Source organism: Sinohyriopsis cumingii, chromosome 3 (assembly GCF_028554795.1).
Source record: "Sinohyriopsis cumingii isolate HCF-2022 chromosome 3, ASM2855479v2, whole genome shotgun sequence".
Taxonomy (NCBI): domain Eukaryota; kingdom Metazoa; phylum Mollusca; class Bivalvia; order Unionida; family Unionidae; genus Sinohyriopsis; species Sinohyriopsis cumingii.
In genome coordinates, this window is record NC_142963.1 from 39460382 (window position 1) to 39479795 (window position 19414).

Genomic DNA, 19414 nt, shown 5'->3' on the forward strand with positions numbered 1-19414 from the left:
TCAATATAGATTCGCTAGCGCTTGTGTGCAGTCAATCTATGCGACAGTGATTCAACATGACGGAAACTCAGAAAACGATCCAATGGGGTGCACCAACAGGGGAGACCGCCCAAGGGAACCCGGACTTACTTTCAGAAGAGGTGAATTGGGATTTTGTGGATTTTCTCTCCTCGCAAGAATTTGTTCCGGAACTTTCGTTACCTTCTTCATTACCGCAAGTGGAGAATTTTAGACAGAGACAGAAAGAAGAATTGGAGAAATTTATACAACGACAAAAGGAAGCCGAACAAGTTTTTCTCCTACAGCAACAGCAGCAAGAAGAAGAGGTAAGAAAAAAACAACAGCAGCAATAGCAAGAAGAAGTAGCAGCAAAGAAACAAGAGGGTGAAAATCAAACGGTCACGGTACTGTTGGACATTTTAGCGGAGTTAAGAAGTCTGAAACAAATGTATCAGACTTCTTTATCACGACCGAAGAGAATACGACCTTCCCGAGCTAAACACGCCAACCCTGTGACTAAGCCTACCGTACCACCCTTAGTGATTTCAACCCAATCATCAACATTACGCAGTTCAGAAGTAGGCCTTGGCCGTGGCAAAGGCATAAGGCAGTTAAAGTTGATTGGTTAAACTCACCCCTGCACCGAAATAATAAAAGGCCATTTTCAGGGCCAGCCACATTTCTCGAAAAGATATACAATTTCAAATTGCCAATAACTCAAAAAAATATTCAACAGCCCATTTTACCCTTATAGTACGTGTCTGTGTATGAGTGCGTGAGTGTACGTTCTTATTTTAAAATCAAAACTCAAAGACACTTACCTTATATCATTCATTTATTCTTTTCTCCATTTTTTTACAATCCAATTCACAATTCACAACAACACTTTAATAAAAAGTTCATTGACTTCTTCTGTCTCCTTGTTTAGTCTCTCTGTTTTTTGAATTTTTTCACCGTCTTTTCCTCATTTTCTTCCCTTCTTCTTTTCTTCTTCTCCTGTTTCTTTGCCTCTTGTAAATAGAATTGTCTTTTTTTCTTCCTCTTCTTCCTCTGAAGAATCCCTCTCTTCTTCCGAAGAATCCCTCTCTTCTTCTGAAGAATTCCTCTTTTCTTCTGACTCCTCTTGTTTCTTTTTTGGGCAATCTGGAGACCAATGTCCTTTTTCTTTACAATAATAACAGGTATCTTGACATTTGTCTTTTTTATCCCCTGTTTTTTTTTCTTTTTTGACGGTCTGGACATTCTGAAGACCAATGCCCTTTCTTCTGACAGATATAGCAAGTATCCTGACTTTTATCTCGAAAGGAAGGAGAGTAGTCCGTAGGCTGGTCTGAAGAGAATTTTCTAATGACCCCTCGCAAAGCTCTGACGAAACGTTCGATTTGGTTAGTCTCTTCCATCGTTGTGCTCGGCTTGAGAGTGAAATGAATAGTGAAAGAACAAGACACACACCCTTTTATATACGCTAGTCTGCCATGACTATAAATTAGTCTATGGTGTTTGAACTTGAGTCATTTGACGTTTTTCACTCAAGATGAAACGATCCTATTCATTTGAGAGGAAAGAAAAAGAAAGTAAGAGGCAGAAACGTGATCTATCGCCTCGTACCAGGGCTGAAATCTTGGCACAAATTCATGCCAGTGATTTTGAAGAAGACATGAGTGAACCAGAATCCGAACCCTCTAAACCAAGTTCGTCACCCTTACTCAACCCTGAAAAATACTATTCCATTCGAGAGACGGAAAAGCGCTCCTCTAGAAAATTTAGAACCACGGCTTGCACCTACACGGTGAAGTTTAAAGATTTCAAGTCCGACGTACCGTTGGAGAAAGCAGAAGGGTTCATCACCGAGATGTGGGATTCTTTGCTCACTTCACTCAAGCGACAATGTCAACCCAAAGAAGACGATCGCTTGACACTATCCATAGATCACGACGGTTTGAAATCCCCTGTTTGGATCGAGTTTAGCAGACCCGCAGAACTAACCCCTTCCAAAATCATGGACAAGATTCAACACGTACAACAATCTAATGACCAGTTTGACATCACCGATAGTAAAGCCACACTGAAAATGGCCCACGTCTCTCTTCCTCAAGGGACTGGACAACGCAATAAGATGTTATTGGTGAACGAACTTCGCAGTACCAAAAAGAGCCTCGTCCAAATTCACAACCCTCAAGACCAGATGTGTTTAGCCCGTGCCATCGTGGTGGGACGAACCTATGCCAACAAGAACGACACGGTAGAATGGAAAAGAACCTGGAAAACTATTCAACAATCCGACCGAGCCAAACAACGAAACGAAGCAGAACTCCTGTTGCAACAAGCTGGCCTGTCCAAAGACACACCCTGTGGCATTCCTGAAATGCAAAAATTGCAAGATGTCCTAGCTCCACGCTACACCTTGAAAGTGCACCCTCAAGAAGTGCGCGGACCTCTGTTGTTTCGAGGCCAAGATTTTAAGGATGGAAAATACATTCACCTTTATCATCACGATGAACATTTCGATACCATTACCAGTATCACTGGATTCCTGGGATATGTTTATTATTGTGAGAAATGTGACCGTGGTTATAACAATCGAGAGCAACACAAGCATTGTGGATCGAAATGCCCAGGATGTTTGGCCTCTTCACCCTGTCTGAGCGAAGAACCAGTGCCTTGTTCAACTTGTCTGCGCACGTTTGTCAGCCCTACCTGTTACCAACAACATCTGAAGACGCAAGGTTCACAGAGGAAATGTGCTTGTCAACTCCTGAGATTGTGCCCTACGTGTGAACAAGTCATACGTACCAATAATACCAAGACACACGTATGTTCAGGAAAGAAAAAATGTCACATTTGTCACCACATCGTGGACTTGGAACACCAATGTTACATGCAAAAATACCAACCCCCACCAGAGAAAGAGGACGGTCACAAGAAGAAAGGCAATTTCATCTTTTTCGATTTCGAATGCATGCAAGAGACTGGCATTCACATTCCTAATTTCTGCGTGGCTCATCGAGCGTGCGAGAAGTGTATTCAAGAACCTATCTTCAGTCATTGCCCTCACTGCAGCAAGATTCCTGGAGGGCGTGAAAAAATCTTTCGGGGACCGAACACGTTAGCCGATTTTGCCCAATGGGTCTTAGACCCCGTCGACAAGACGTGGAGCAAAGAGGACATCGAACGTTACCGAGATTGTCATCGCCATGCCACGGTGATGGCTCACAATTTCTCCGGATACGATGGACAGTTTCTTTTGAGGTACTATACGGAACAAGGCACCGAGCGTCCTAAAGTGACTTTGAACGGAGCCAAAATCATTTTCATGCAAGTGGGACAAGTACAGTTTAAAGATTCGATGAGTTACTTGGCCATGCCTTTGAGTCGAATGCCTAAAACGTTTGGAATGACAGAAATGGCTAAAGGGTACTTTCCACACTTTTTCAATACGGAAGCCAACCAACATGCTGTTCTACCCAATTTACCAGAGGCTCACTATTACGACCCCGACAACATGCGTACCGAACAACGAGAAGCTTTCTACGCTTGGTACCAGGCTCACGCCTCGGACCCCTTCAACTTTCAGGAAGAAATGCTAAAGTATTGTCGTTCCGACGTGGACATTTTACGGCGTTGCTGTGGAAAATTTCGAGAACTGTTCAAGGAACACGGAGGGGTCGATCCTTTGAAAGAAGCTTGCACCATTGCCAAAGCGTGTTCCTTAGTGTACCGACAACGATTCATGCCTGAAAACACCGTGGCTGTCATCAGTCCTCAAACGACCCACTATGTCAAACGTCAATACTCGGTCAAAGCCCTACGTTGGTTACATTACTTGTGCGACAAGAAAGACAAGTGGATTCAGCATGCCCGCAACGGAGGGGGCGAAAAGACCATCAGAACGTATTCGGTTGATGGCTGGGACTTAGAAAACCCCAAGATCGTGTACGAGTTTAACGGTTGCTTATTTCACGGATGTCCCGTCTGTTACCCTGACCGTGACACTAAAAATCAGTTTTTACAACGGACCATGGAAGACCTGTACCAGGACACTTGTCAGCGGCGCCTAAAGTTAGAACAGCAAGGATACCAAGTGGTGGAAATGTGGGAACACGAATACGATCACCGTTTGAAAATCGATCCCGAGTTTAAACGTGCCGTGGAAAGTTACAAGCTGATGGACCCCCTAAACCCGAGGGATAGTTTGTACGGAGGAAGGACCAATGCCACCTGTTTGCTGTACCAAGCCGACGAAGAGAAAGGAGAAGAAATCAAATACTTGGACGTGTGTTCGCTGTATCCCTACGTGTGCAAATATTGTCGCTTTCCTGTAGGGCACCCGCAATTGCTGACGGAACACATCGACCTGAAAAACATTCGACAATACGAAGGCTTGATCAAGTGTAAAGTTTTGCCTCCCACGAACCTATACCATCCCGTCTTACCTCACCATTGTCAAGGCAAACTGATGTTTCCCTTGTGCCGTACTTGTGCCGAAACGTGCAACCAGGACAAACCTTGCCATCACAGCCAGGAAGAACGGGCCTTGACGGGAACCTGGGTCAGCGTAGAATTGTTCAAAGCTCTGGACATGGGATACCAACTGTTAGAAGTGTACGAAATTTGCCACTTTCCCAAGACACAACAATACCGCAAGGGTGACCCTACTCAGAAAGGCATTTTCGCCGACTACGTGGATGCCTTTTTGAAACTGAAACAAGAAGCCAGCGGCTATCCGTCCTGGTGTCACACTCCCGAAGACCAAATAAAATTCAAAGAGAAATACTACGAACAAGAAGGCATCACTTTAGACCACATCGAGAAAAACGAAGGTAGGCGATCGTTTGCCAAAGTGATGTTAAATTGCTTGTGGGGTAAAATGGCACAACGACCGTGTTTACCCAAGACGGAATATTTGACAGAACCTTCCCGCTACTTCCAAATGATTCACGACAAAACCAAATACATGAAATACGTGGACGTCGTTCGCGAGAATTTGATCTTGGTCAATTACGAAGAAGATCTGGACTTTGTACAAGACGACCCTTTTGGAAATGTCATCATTGCGGCTTACGTGACAGCTCATGCTCGCTTAAAATTGTACGAAGCTTTAGAACTGTTAGAAGAACGCGTCCTGTACTTTGACACGGACAGTTGCATTTACATCCATCACCCGATTCAACAGCACCCTGACATCGAAGGAGACCGTTTAGGAGCCTGGACAGACGAGCATCCCGACGACAAGATTCTAAGTTTCGTCAGTGGTGGTCCCAAAAATTACGGCTACGAATACCGGGACAAACAAGGAGAAGTGCACACGACGTGCAAAGTGAAATGATTGACTCTGAATCATCGTACCAGTCGAGTGGTCAATTTTGGGGTATTGAAAGAAGCCTTGCAATCGGGAGAGGATGGAAACTTTAAAGTGACCACCTATCAACCGAACAAGATTGTACGTTTACCCACTCACTACATCGTCAGTCGGCCCTTGGAAAAAGTCTATCAAATCGTGTACCAGAAGCGAGTGCGACTTCCCAATCACTTTACGTTGCCGTACGGTCACGTCGGTATTGGTCTGTATATAAAAAAGGAACCCTAGGCAAGATCGATAGTTCATTGTGACTACCAAGACCGAGCGAACAAGATGAATACTTTGAAAGAGGCATCGTTCCAGTTTGGGGATTGTAAAAAAGTTGTATCTTCCTCTAGTGTGACTAATATTGGATGGATAAGACCCATGCATTGCGACGGAAAATGTCCGGAAGGAAACTGCGATTGTCCATGTGGTTACCATTGTAATTGCGTAACGGAATTTGCAGATGAGTGCGATTGTGAGCCTTGCGATGGATACGATGCTGTACCTTGTGACCTGAGCGATGCCGTAAAGCATCATGGGAACTTTAGTGTCCCTACCCCTATCATGGAAAGTGATGCTGTGCGTGTCAAACCTGTGGGATTCGAAAGCGATGCCGCTCGTCCTCTTGGACATTTTACTGGGTTTCGTTTTAAAGGGGAATGTTCACCTTCACGTCTACCCCCCTACGGATGTCATCCAGCCCCGAGCAAACTCCTGCCCATGTCACTCAACCCTCATCGAAACGAACCTGTGAAAAACGAATATTCGTTTCCTGTGCGTTTGTCGGAATACTGCGACTTTGAAAATCGTCTTCAAGGAAAATGGCCTAAGTATCTGGGAGGACCGACCCCCGAAGAATTAGCCAGAGCCGGATTTTTCTACTTGGGCGAAGGAGATAAAGTCAAGTGCTTCAGTTGCGGTGTGTCACTTCACCACTGGGAACCGCAAGATTCGGCCTACGTTGAACATGCTCGATGGTCACCGAATTGTCATTACTTACCCTTAGTGGGACCGAGACATTGAAGTAACTTCTTACCATAATAATCTGTTCATGGATACTTTACAAGAGAACATTCGTGCTTTGCCTGTGAAGTTGAGAGAACGCATTTACCGAGAGCTGGTCAAAATACAAGTGAAACGTAAAGAACAATTGCATCCGTTACGTCACCGGTGTTTGAACCACTGGTACCTGAAGGCTATACAAGGATTGATTCAATTGAAAGTGTTCCATCGGACAGACATTGATCAACGATCCTCTAGTTTTAAAAAGGATTGGTTTGGTATGGACGATTGTAGTTACATCATTGTAAACGTACTGCATCGAATTCCAGAGGAAGAGTTAACGAATTACCAACATCTTGAACACAATGTCAACTTAGTGAAAGAGGAAACTTCTGAACGAATTGTAATGTGTAGATTAGTGACTCAACGATTTAAATTCGACACTGAAGTGAAACCATGTTTGTGCAAAGAGTACATTTCTTGTGTCAGACCAAAGAGGATTTAGTATGACCTATTCATGGATACTTTGCTAGAGAACATTCGTGCTTTGCCTGTGGAGTTGAGAGAACGCATTTACCGAGAGCTGGTGAAAATACAAGTGAAACGTAAAGAACAACTGCATCCGTTACGTCACCAGATCTTTAACCACTGGTACCTGAATGGTATAAGAGAACTGATTCGTCAGAAATTGTTTCAGTGGTCAGACCTTGTTCAATACTTCCAGGCCCCCGATGATTCACGTGTTGATCATTTTGGTTACTTCGAGATTCACCTAGAGCAACCCATTGAGGAAGACAAGGTAAAGGATTACCAACATTTGTTACGTGGAATCTACTTAGCGGAAGAGGAAACTTCTAATCGAACTCTAACGTTTCGGTTACAGTATGCAAGATTTACATTCCCAACTGGAGAACGAAGATCTCTGGCTAGAAAGTACGTGTATTCTTTTCGAAACAAAGAGACTATAAAAACAAGCTGTTATGCCACGACTTATGTCGTATGTCATCCAACAGATTCCGTGGAAGGAACTCAATGACCATATTCAAACCGTGGATCATTACCATCAATTATTACAACAACTGTATCCATTCAATTTGGGACGACAAGTGGTGTGTGTCTTAGTGACTTGTTTTCTGGGATTTCGTTTACCAGCCGATTCTTTGTGGACTCTTTACGATCAGTACTTACCACCTCAATGGCCTTAAATGGTCACGAAAAACTCCTTTTGCTCAAAGCCTTGCGTTTTCATCTGGATACTTCTCGACCTCAACAGGAAAAAAAGATTCGTCAACTTTTAGCTACCCAAGACGTGTATGACGATGTGTGTGTAGCTTGTGACTTACATCCCCATTGGACAGATGTCCGTGCCTGGAAAGAATGGGGTTTTGAGGCTTGGACCCAAGAAGTGGCCCAGTATGCACGAGAGTTGTTCAAGGAAAAAAGTTACTTTTCAACCCGTGTTAGTGACGGTGCCAGAAGAACCCGTCACCCAGGACAGGACTGTCGTGGACAGGCCTGAAAGACCCTTTCGGGAGGACACTTGTGTGACCTTACCCCCTACTATAGAACTGGTTAGAACATTACCCAAAACATGTGATTCTTGTACAGACACTTGTGTTTATTCCACGTTCATAGTTATCATGTGCCTTTTATTGTTGTACTTAAGCCTTTGGCTTTTATGTATTTTTGTCTCTCGTATTCATGTTTGAAAAAAAACATTCAATAAACGTGTTCTGAAAAAGTATATAAACTCTTGTCTTGTTTGTTTTCGTGTCACAAGTGACATTTCTCACACCATGGCTACCTCTGCTGTCTCTGCTCCCTCTTCCTCTACTGTCAAAGTCATCGACGAACACTTAGATCGTGCCAGTTGGGAGGCTTTGTATCTTCGCCATCCCTTTAACATGCTCATTGCTGGACCTAGCGGTTCTGGCAAAACCGAATTCGTCAAACGTTTGATCGAACATAAACATCATTTGATCGATCGGCCACCTCAACGGATCGTGTGGTGTTACAAAGAGTGGCAATCGGCGTACAGTCTCTTGCGAGAAAGTTAAGGAGATTCCATCGTGTTTGTGGAAGGCATTCCTAAAGAAGACGACGGCATCGTCTCTGACTCCCGTCAAACCCATTTGGTCATTTTCGACGACATGTTAGGAGAAGACGAAGAAGAAATTAAATTGTGGTTCACGCGCAAAGGGCATCACCGTAATGCCAGTGTTGTTTACATCACCCAAAATTTGTTTCAACAAAGTAAAGCCCATCGCACCATCAGTCTCAATGCGCATTACGTGGTCTTGTTTAAAAGCTCTCGAGATAAATCGCAAGTGCAAGTCTTAGCCAAACAGTTAGGAACGCCTTGGCTGACTCAGGCGTACGACGATGCCACTCAAACGCCACACGCCTATTTACTCGTCGATTTGAAACCTACGACTCCCGAGGATTTGCGATTTCGTACCCACTTGTTTCACCACTGGTGCCAAGACGGAGGGCCTGTCCTGTACACGTCTCCGTCCTCGACTTCATTTCACTCCCCATGAAAAAAAATCTATAAAAACCTCAGACGCTTTTTCGTCTGTCTCACACAGTGTGAACATGACGTCCCTTCAGTCGCATCTTCCCGTCAAATTGATTCGTGCCTTGTATGGCATCAGTCGAGAAAAAGATCCACAAACACGAGCTCGTGTCTTAGAAGCTAGTCTCAAAGAAGTCTTACGATGGTTCACGGTGACTGCACGTCAATTACTCCAAGGAATCATTCAGATTCCTCATCAAACCAAACGCTTTTTCGATCGAAACAAAGTCGCTTTGGTCCAACTGGCCGATCCCCGCATCGACACTCAAACCAAAAAACAAATCATTTTGAAACCTGGAGGGAGCGGTACTCTAGGAGGGGTCATCATTCGCTCACTCTTAAGATGGGATCCTAATGCCCCCAAAGTTATCCCCAAGACAAAAGTCCAACGAAGCCCCAAGAAGAAAAAGAAAAAGACCAGGTCCCCAAGAAGAATAACTTCTCCAGTGGCAGGACCCTCCTCTTACCAGACACCACCCCGGAAAAAGAAAAGAAGCCCCCAGAAAAAGAAACAGACAAAAAGTCCTCAGAAAAAGAAAAGTCCACAGAAGAAAACTAGTCGCAAGAGAGGCACTTCGGCCAGGACGCAACCTTACACTCGCAAACCACGACCTGCCACAGCGGTGACTGCGTCTCCGGCAGCCTCACGTTTATCCACTTCTCCGTTGATGTCACCAGGAACTGAAGAGTACTCGGAGACGTTGATCACACTAAGAACGTCTCCGTTGATGACCCCCAAAAGAACTTCCCCAGTGGCAGGACCCTCCCATTTAGCGACAGTGGCTGCTGCTCACAAAGTACCTTCTCCCAAAATCAAAGTCCATGAAAGATCGGGCATGTTACAAAGTTTACTGGATTTGTCCAAGCAAGAACTGGCTCGATTTAGTCCGTTGCGTACCCCTGCACGACGTGTCATGCCTGTCCTCAAACTAATACGACGTAAAGACAATCAGTGGCGACGCGTTCCAGTATAAAAAAGATCTGTGACCAAGTCGGGTATCAGTGTTTTTTCGGTGCTCCTGAAGACTCAAAGATGTCACCCTCCAGAAAACCCCAAGGAAAGAAAAGGAAAGGACTGCCACCACGTTTAGCCAAACATGGGGACATGTTATCTGTCCTGTCCAAAGCTTCTCCACCCCTACGAAAAAAACTCATTCAAACGGCCTCCAAAGAGGTCATCGATACCGTGTGCGAATGTTGTTTGAACGTTTTGAAAGGCACGATCCCTTTGTCCAAACACCAGAAACAATGCTTAGGCAAACATCGTCACGTTCTTCGGAAAATGGTTCAAAAGAAAATTCCCATTCGTCAAAAAAAGAAGATGTTGGTCCAACGTGGAGGCATTTTACCTCTCTTGTTAGGCCCCATACTGAAAGGAGTCTTGGGAACCATGTTGGGAGGACTGGTGGGAGCAAGATAAAAAGGCCCTCGGAAGTCCCAAGATCTCAGAATCGACCGCTGACAACCCCATGGAAGGACGAAAACTAGCTTTAGTGCCTTACAAACGATGGATGGAATACCATCGGTGGCAAGAACAACGCACCCCGCATTTACCTCCCAATCCCAATTTGAGCGAGATGTCCCAGTTACAACACGAATTGCAATCCTTGATGGATCGCCAAGATTTGTCCGAAACAGAAAAATCGCAAAAGTACGGTAAACTCTTGCAAAGATTGCAACTCTTTCACCAGAAAGCTTTAGACGAAACAGCTTTACCCACTCTAAAAGATTTTAAGACCTTGATGAAATGTCCAGCACCATCACCAGTACCAGTACCAGTACCACCAGTACCCGTGACCAAGACAGAAAAAGGAGAAGAAGAAGAAGAAGGGTTTCAAACTCCACCAGAAAAAGTACGCAAGTTAATAACACCACTTACCTCCAGAATTGGATGGATTAAAAAGATGATGGCCACCCCTTCTTCCTCACAAGAGAAAAAGAAAGTGAAGACAGAAGTGAAACAAGAACCGATATCCCCTGCTCAGACATCCTCCTCCTTTTCGACACCTATTGCCGGTCGCACACGCAAAGCCTTGCAATCCAAGAAAATACCCCAAGAGAAAAAGAGTAGCCTCTCCCAAGAGTGGGTGCCTTATTAAGACACCAATCAACACAAAAAAATGGAAAAAGTCTTAGCCAGCATTTACTACGATCCCTCCCATCCTGCAGGTTACGCAGGAGTTCAAAAATTGTATCGTGCTGCCAAAACGCGACTGAAAAGTCTCCGTTTACCTCAAGTGCAACGATGGTTACAAGAACAAGCTACCTACACTTTACACAAACCCATTCGACGCAAGTTTGCCAGAAGTCGCACCCGAGTGGAAGGCATCGATCATCAATGGCAAGCCGATTTAGCCGATGTCTCTTATTTGGCCAGCTACAATCGTGGCTACAAATATTTGTTTTGTGTCATCGACGTCTTTTCCAAATTTGCCTGGGTCGTGCCCTTGACTTCCAAATCGAGCAGCGAGTTAGTGCGAGCCCTGCAACGGGTGTTGAAACAAAGCGGTCGTCACCCTCTTCGATGGCAAACGGACAAAGGCACCGAATTTCTGAACCAAGCTTTCCAAAAAGAATTAAAGAAACGTGACATTCATTTTTTTTACCACCGAGAATCCCGAAACCAAAGCCAGCATCGTGGAACGTTTTCAACGCACTTTGAAAGAACGCATGTGGAAATATTTTACGCATCACCACACTCTGAAGTACATCGACATCTTACCGCACCTGGTGCAAGCGTACAACCAATCTTACCATCGAAGCATCGGACGTGCCCCGCAAGACGTGACTCCCGACAACGAAGTGCTGGTGTTTGAGCGTCTGTTTGGTACGTCCCCGACGAGGGCTGTCCCCAAGAAAAGTGGAGAGTTGACCGTAGGAGATTGGGTGCGCATTGGCAAAACCAAACGCACTTTCGACAAAGGTTACTTACCTAACTGGACGACCGAATTGTTTCGTGTCACTGGACGAGTGCATGGTCGTCATCCTACCGTCTATAAATTGGAAGACATGAACGGAGAAGTACTCAAAGGAACGTTTTATTTGCCCGAGTTACAACGTGTCACCAAAAAAGAAGACGACGTGTACGACATCGAAAGCATTCTCGAACGCAGAACCCGTAAAGTGGGCAAACGACGTGTCAAAGAAGTCAAAGTACGTTGGAAAGGATATCCACCCAGTTTCGATTCTTGGATCGACGCTTCGCAAGTCATCGACTATAAAAAGAAGTGACCATCATGCCCTTTCACACAACAGACGCAGCTACGTCGACCACTCCTTCTTCCCCTAGTTCTTCTGTGCAAGATTTACAAAAACAACCCTTGTGGGTGTGGTGTGGAGAACGTGTGCCTAAAACGCAAATCGTCTTTTTCTGCCAAATCTTCGTGGTGTATTGTGTCATCGGGGCAGCCATTGCCAATTTGAGTTTGCAACAAGGAGACAAACAATTGTGGACCATTTTATTGAGCAGTTGCATCGGTTACCTGCTTCCCAATCCCTCCCTGAAATTCTCCTCGAACGGGAACGTTGTGTCCAGTGCCAGTGCCAGTCACCACTCCAACCACAACCAGAACCCCATTCTAGACGGAGACACGCCTCTGACGTCCAGTAATATCCCCTCGGACAGCCACAGAACTCTGGAATTATGAGTCACGAAAACCAATTTTACTTAACCTTACCCAGTGACAGTTCCATGGAGGTGTTTCCCCACAACACGTTGTGCTGTTACACGGCCAAATTACCTCAAGCCATCCCCTTAGATCACGAAGCCCATTGGGAAGTGGCTTTAGTGGAAATGATTCACCCGACCCAAGTCCTCAATGTCCTTCCCAATCAAAATAAATTTGATGTGGAAGTTCATGACGAGCAATTGCAACAGTGGATGGATACCCATAGCAAATATGACAAGAAAACCCGTACACCAAATCTAAAGTGGACCACCTATCACTTGTTCATTCCGCCAGGCTATTATTTTAGTGGTCAACATTTGGTCAACACCATAGCCACCAGATTTAATGGTGTGTTTCTGAAAGCTTTGGAAAGTGTCAAAAAAAGTGTCACCCTGGAGTACCACAAAACAGCTCGTCGCTTCCTGATAAAATTTCCTGAGGGGCCCAAAATCATGTCTTTCTTATTTTGTCCTGAATTGTTTGACATGTTGGGCGGTGACATGGAGCTGAGGAAGAAAGTAGAACAAAAAACACAACCCGAATTACCAGTCATTTACGACAACGATTCTTTTGCCAAGTATTTTCGTACCCCGGTAGAACTGAACCAAGGACTGAATTTGATGTTCGTGTACTCTGATGTGGTGGAATACAACGTGTTGGGGCACACCTCCGTGCCGTTACTGCGTGTCATTCCTTTCAAAGTGGATTCTGCCGCAAATTCTGACGAGGAAGGTGGAAACACTTACCACGTCCACCGCGAATTTGTCCATCCTCACTATTTGCCTGTCAGCAAGTCGTATTTGGACACGGTCAACATTACTATAAAAGGAGATTTGGGACAAAATATTCCATTCACCAAAGGAAAAGTCACGGTGAAACTCCATTTTCGAAAACGGTTTTCTCACGATTCGTAAGTAAGTCATGTATCCAGTGTACCGAGGGGTTGCTCGACAGCGAGGACACGGTTTAGGAGACATGTTAAAATCGGCCTTTCGTTTGGTGGCTCCGGTGTTGAAACCGATGGTGACACGCGGATTGCACGCCTTGAAAGATGCGGCACTGACACAAGGCAAAGAATTTCTCCAAAATGTTATCATCGACAAACAAAACCCTAAAGAAGCCTTCATGAGGGCTGGTAAAAATGTCTTGCTGCAAACGGGCAAAGACATTTTGGGCCGACGAGACACACCTATAAATGCCCTGCACGCTACCGAGTCAGGCATTCAGCAAGGACAAGGCAGAAAGAGACGACGAAGAAAACACCCTTTCACCAGACTTCAAGCGAGAAAGGCCAAGAAAAGAAGAACCGTTCGAGACTTAGACGTTTTCGATTATTGAGAAAGAACAGAACAAAAAAATAATGCACCGAGAGTCATGCGCCTGTTCCAAGACGGAACTGGATCTGCTTGCCATGCCCCCCACCATGATGACGATGCAAGAATCCCAGTGGGTGGAATTTCACCCCGTCTCCTCATTGACAGCCTCAGCTCCCATCGAGTTTGAAATCAAAGGACAGCCCGAAGATTACATCGATCTGAATAGCAGTTACTTGTACTTGAAAGTCAAAGTTGTCGATGAGGACAATTCGACCCTAGATGGCGATGAGGTAATAGCTCCCGTCAACAATTTCATGCATTCCTTGTTTAGCGGAGTGGACTTGTACTTGAACAACAAACTGGTCAGCAGCAGCATGGATACTTACCCTTATCGAGCGTACCTGGAAAATCTCTTGACGTACGGAATAGATGCCAAGAACACTCATCTCAATGCCTGTGTGCTATGGGAAGCTGACGAAGCAGGCCAGTTTGAAAGATTCGAAACTGATGCAAGCAAAACACCAAACAATGACGGATTTGTAGAACGAAGAGACAAAATCAAAAACGGACAAAGTTTAGAACTGATGGATCGTTTACATCTGGACATGTGGTTGCAAGAGAAATATTTGCTAAACGGGGTGAATGTTCGCCTGAGACTGAATCGTAGCAGTGCCGCTTTCCATTTGATAGGTACTACTGTTTGCAAAACTGTCATCGAGGAAGCCAGGCTCTACGTACGCCGTGTGGAAGTGTTACCTAAAGTGGGAAACGACATCAGTCAGACGTTGAGCAGAACGACCGCCAAGTATCCCATACGACGCGTGGAAGTGAAAACGTTCACCATTCCCAAGGGACAGCGATCCATGATCGAAGATCATCTGTTCCAAGGACAGCTACCCAAACGTTTAATCGTTGGTATCGTCGAGAATACAGCCTTCAACGGAGCTGTCGAAAAAAATCCTTTCTACTTTCAACACTTTGGCGTGTCGCGATGGCAAGACCTTGTGTACCCGACCTTTCGAACCTGACTTTGAGAAGAAGAATTACTTGAGATCGTACTTGTCCCTGTACGAAGCCACCGGCCAGTTAGGAACCAACACCAGTCACGGCATTACGTACGAGGATTACGCAGGAGGTTATGCTTTGTGGGCTTTCGATTTCACTCCAGACCAAGGCAGCGACGAGGGACATCTCCACCCTATAAAATCCGGACAGATTCGCGTGGAAATTCAGTTTGCAAACCGAGACCCTGATGTAACGGTGAACGTCATCCTGTATGCCGAATTTGATAATACCATAGAAATCAATAGTTTGAGAGAAGTCATTCTAGATTACTAGAAGCCATGGAAGACTGTTATCCCTCTTTACCTAGTGGAGAAACTTTGGACATGGAATGTAAGGAGACCGTGGAAAAAGAAGAAGAAGTGATCATGATGAAGTCCCGATGGCCAGAACAAGAAGCGCATTTAGTCTCCTGTTTTGCCAAACACTTGGTCGATAAAATGACGGAATTGATCAAGAAAAATTGTTATGGATGTCAAAACGATCATCCCAGTCAAATTCAACACGATAAATGCCTGATGTTGAGTCAAGAAGAAAAATTGGACGAGTATCTGGACGAAGCTTGGAGTCTCATCTCGAACAAAGACGTGTTGCACCAGTGGTATAAAGACTTGCGTGAACATTCTTGTCCACCATTAACCACTCAAGAGATCCATCGTATCGAAGCTCTCCTGAATCAGAGTGAGGAAACAGAACGAATAACCGTTTATTCGTCAGACATTTTCAAGCAAAAAGTCAGGATCGAATTGACGACTTATTATTACCTGTGAAGAAGAAAACAACACAAATGGATACCTGGGAACTTTATTACCTTTTGAACCACAGTTCGTATACGGCTTCTTGGAATCCTGTCGTCTGTGCTAAAGATGAACTCCCTCATCGCAAACCTAAAGACCATCAAACTTACGTGATCAACACGGACGACAGTCATCTCCCAGGAACCCACTGGGTAGCCGTCTACTTTCCTCAAGAAGGATGTGTGGAATATTTCGATTCGTACGGATTGCCCCCTTTGGAAGACGATATCATTGACTTTATGAGAAGAAATGCTCAAACCACCCGATTCAATAATGTGAAATTACAAGGCACAGATTCCTTGGTGTGTGGACAATATTGTGTGTATTTTCTGCATCATCGCAGCCTGGGCTATTCCTTAGAACATTTAGTGACTCATTTCGATCCTCGTTCTTCTGCTAGAAATGATGTGAAAGTAGATCGATGGTTTTGTGACCATTATGCTTATCTTTTGTCTCAAGCTAGGAAACGTAGTGTCCATCAATGGCCTAATGATTTCCAACAGTGGAAATCACAATTTCATTCACAACGTTCTCAGCCCTGTTTAAAGTAGATGGTCCATTGAGAAAAAAAATGTTTGTGATTTGAAAAAAATTGTTTGATGTTATAGTGTTGGATTATTGTTAAAAATGTTAGAAATGTTGTTTAGTGTTAAGTGATTTTTGAATAAAAAATGTTGTGTTTTGAAAAAAATGCCTTTGTCTTTTGTTTAGCTATAAGAATGTTGGATTGATGCTCTTTCATTTCTTACTATCCCTCTCATGAACGTTGCGGCTCGAAAACCGTGTGGGATGTTTTCCTTCACGTCCGCGCTTTGACTTTAAGAACCGGGGTTGTTTCCAGTCTAACCATCCATTGTTGACTCATCCTCCTACGAAGATGTGCTCCAAACTAGCTAAGCTCAACGAAGCCTACGTGAATTTGCATTGGGTCAGACACAGTCTGATACCGAAGCCAGAAGAAATAGAGAATGTGAGAATGTTAAAAATCACTGAAGACCTGATAGAAGAGCTCTTCAGAGAAGAAATGAACAGGGAGAAAGAAGAATGGACAGAGAAGTACAGACTTCAGAGACAGCAGCAACAGCAGCAACAACAGCAACAGCAGCAGCAACAACCTGAAGCTGACAGAGGCTTTGTCGATTGTCGTATCGACACCAAAGAGTTCTTCTTCTCTTTCCGAAGAAGCAGACCTATCGCCAGAAAGTCAATCCTCAGAGGACATCGCATTCTTAGAAACTAAAAAAAGAATGCCATAGCAAAACAAAAAAACAGCCCTTTTCAGGGCTACCCAATACTCTAGAAAAGAAATAACAATCGATTTGCCAATGTGTGTAGGTAGAGTAGTGTGAAAATAAACAATAACTCTTTTTTAAAAAATTGTGAGGGTATGTGTTAGTGTGTTTGTGTTTGTAAGTGATAAAGTAGGTTGGTGTGGATAGTAGATTAAAATGATGTTTGTTTTTTTGGGGGCTGTTTGAGGTGTATATTTGGGGTTAGATTGGATTGCTTTGCGTATGTGGATAGTCTATTGAAGTGATTTATAAAAAATTTTAAAATAGTGATGGGTAGCATAAAAAGTGAGTGAGTGTTTCTTTTAGGTCCGCGCGTTGTTGTTGTTGTTTTTTGGTCACGATCTAGGGAAGATCAATTTTATGTTATTAGGGGGATGTTTTCCATCACGTCCGCGCTTTCACTATAAATTGAAACTCGCTGGGCAGTCTAGCTACCCTTGTTGATTGATCAACACAGCCAGAAGAACGAATAGCAGAATAGTGAAACTGTTAGAACTCCAGATGCACCTGGAATATGCCAGGCGCATAGTAAACGAACTATCAGCGGAGACTATAGTAGAAGAAGCAAGAGTAAAGAAGGAAGAGGAGGAGAGAAGAGAGAGGGAAGAAGAGGAAAAGAAAAGAGAAGAGAGGATGTCGTTCAATATTCCCGAGACAGAGGATTGGGGTGTTGAAGCGAATCATCCTCCCTCTGCGCTCCCCAGAACAAAGGTGAAAGAAGACTGGGGAAGAAGATGCGTGTGTGGCGCCAGGCCAGGAAGGTGCAACCATTAGATAGGTGCATCAGGAGTTAAAAAAAAACAGCCCTTTTCAGGGCTACCCAATACTCTAGAAAAGAAATAACTATTAATTTGCCAATGCGTGTAGGTAGAGTAGTGTGAATATAAACACTAACTCTTTTTTAAAAAATTGTGAGGGTATGTGTTAGTGTGTTTGTGTTTGTAAGAGTAAAGGTATGTTTGTGAGAATAGTAGATTATGGGTTTCTTTATTGTTTCTTAGCAAATGTGGAGAGTATAGTTTGGGTTATATTATATGAAATGAAAAAAGTTGGGGGATGTTTTCCTTCACGTCCGCGCGTTGTTTGGTCATGATCTAGGTAAGATAGATTTTATGTTTTTTAGGGGGATGTTTTCCTTCACGTACGCGCTTTAAGTATAAGAACCCACAGTATTCGTCGTTCAAACCATTCTACACAGAAGATGGCTTCAAACCACCTGGATAAATTTCAATCATTGCAAGACGTCCTTGACAATTTGGGCATGATAGAACAAATGCTCGTACGACTCGTTGAAGACCACTATTCTTATAGTCCGCATAGAGTAAAAATGAAAATTAACAACTTAAGAAAAGCAAAGGACATGATCAGTGGTGTGATGAAGGAAATAAAGGAGGAGAAGAAGGATGAAGAGGAAAAGATAAGAATAAGAACATGGAACGAAAAAGTTGAAAAAGAAGAAGAAAATGAGAAGAGGAAGAAAGAAGAGGAGGAAGAGAAGAAAGAAGAGGAGGAGAAAAAAAGAAGAGAAAGAGTGTTGGAGATAAAATAAGAAGTTGGTGGAGGAAAAGAAGAACTTAGAAGCAGAAGAAGAAAACCCAAAGGCCCTTTTCAGGGCCAGCCATATATCTCGAAAAGAGATAGCCTTTCAATTGCCTACCCCTTTTTTTAAAAAAAAAAAAAAAATCCCATGTTCAATTTCCCTTGACGCTAATCAGACCCACGATTTTTTCCCCATGTTAATTTCCCTTGACGCTAATCCTACCCACGATTTTTCTCCATGTTAAATTTCCCTTGACGCTAAAGTGACCCAAGGGTGTTTTTAATGCTAATTCCCATTGACGCTAATCCTACCCCCCTTACTACTGATGTAGTAATTACATAGTGTAAACGTCCAATATATTGACGAATCCATACTTGGATGTAAAGCAGGACTAAATAACGTCGACGTAGTGATTACCTCTTCACTTTTTATTGTTCCATGCTGACATCCTTAAACTCGTGTGCAGCTTGTGATGTATAGGAAAGGAGATCAAATCAAAAGCCTTTTATTCGCTTCTGGTGTGTAATATTTCCCAATATTATATGCATATGAGAGAACTTTCTATAAATGAAATTAAAACCGAACAAGGAATGAACATTATCGAGATCAAAGAATAAAGTAATAGATCAGAGCGAATGTGTAGATACTTAATTACTGACTTCGCTTTTGTTAAAAACATATGTCATATTCAATTTTGAGAATCGATTTGCAATTGACATTCAACCGAATATACAGTCTTTGTAAAAGATACTACTTTAAAATGAAATATTTATCTCAACCCTTATCAGCTTGACTGCAAATGTAGGTTCAATAATTAA

General features: G+C 43.7%; 1 protein-coding gene across 1 annotated transcript in view; it reads left to right on the top strand.

Annotated features, from left to right (window-relative positions):
* LOC149802737 (uncharacterized) overlaps positions 1-19414 on the top strand; it is a 55427-nt gene that overhangs the window by 30761 nt on the left and 5252 nt on the right. The window lies entirely within an intron of this gene.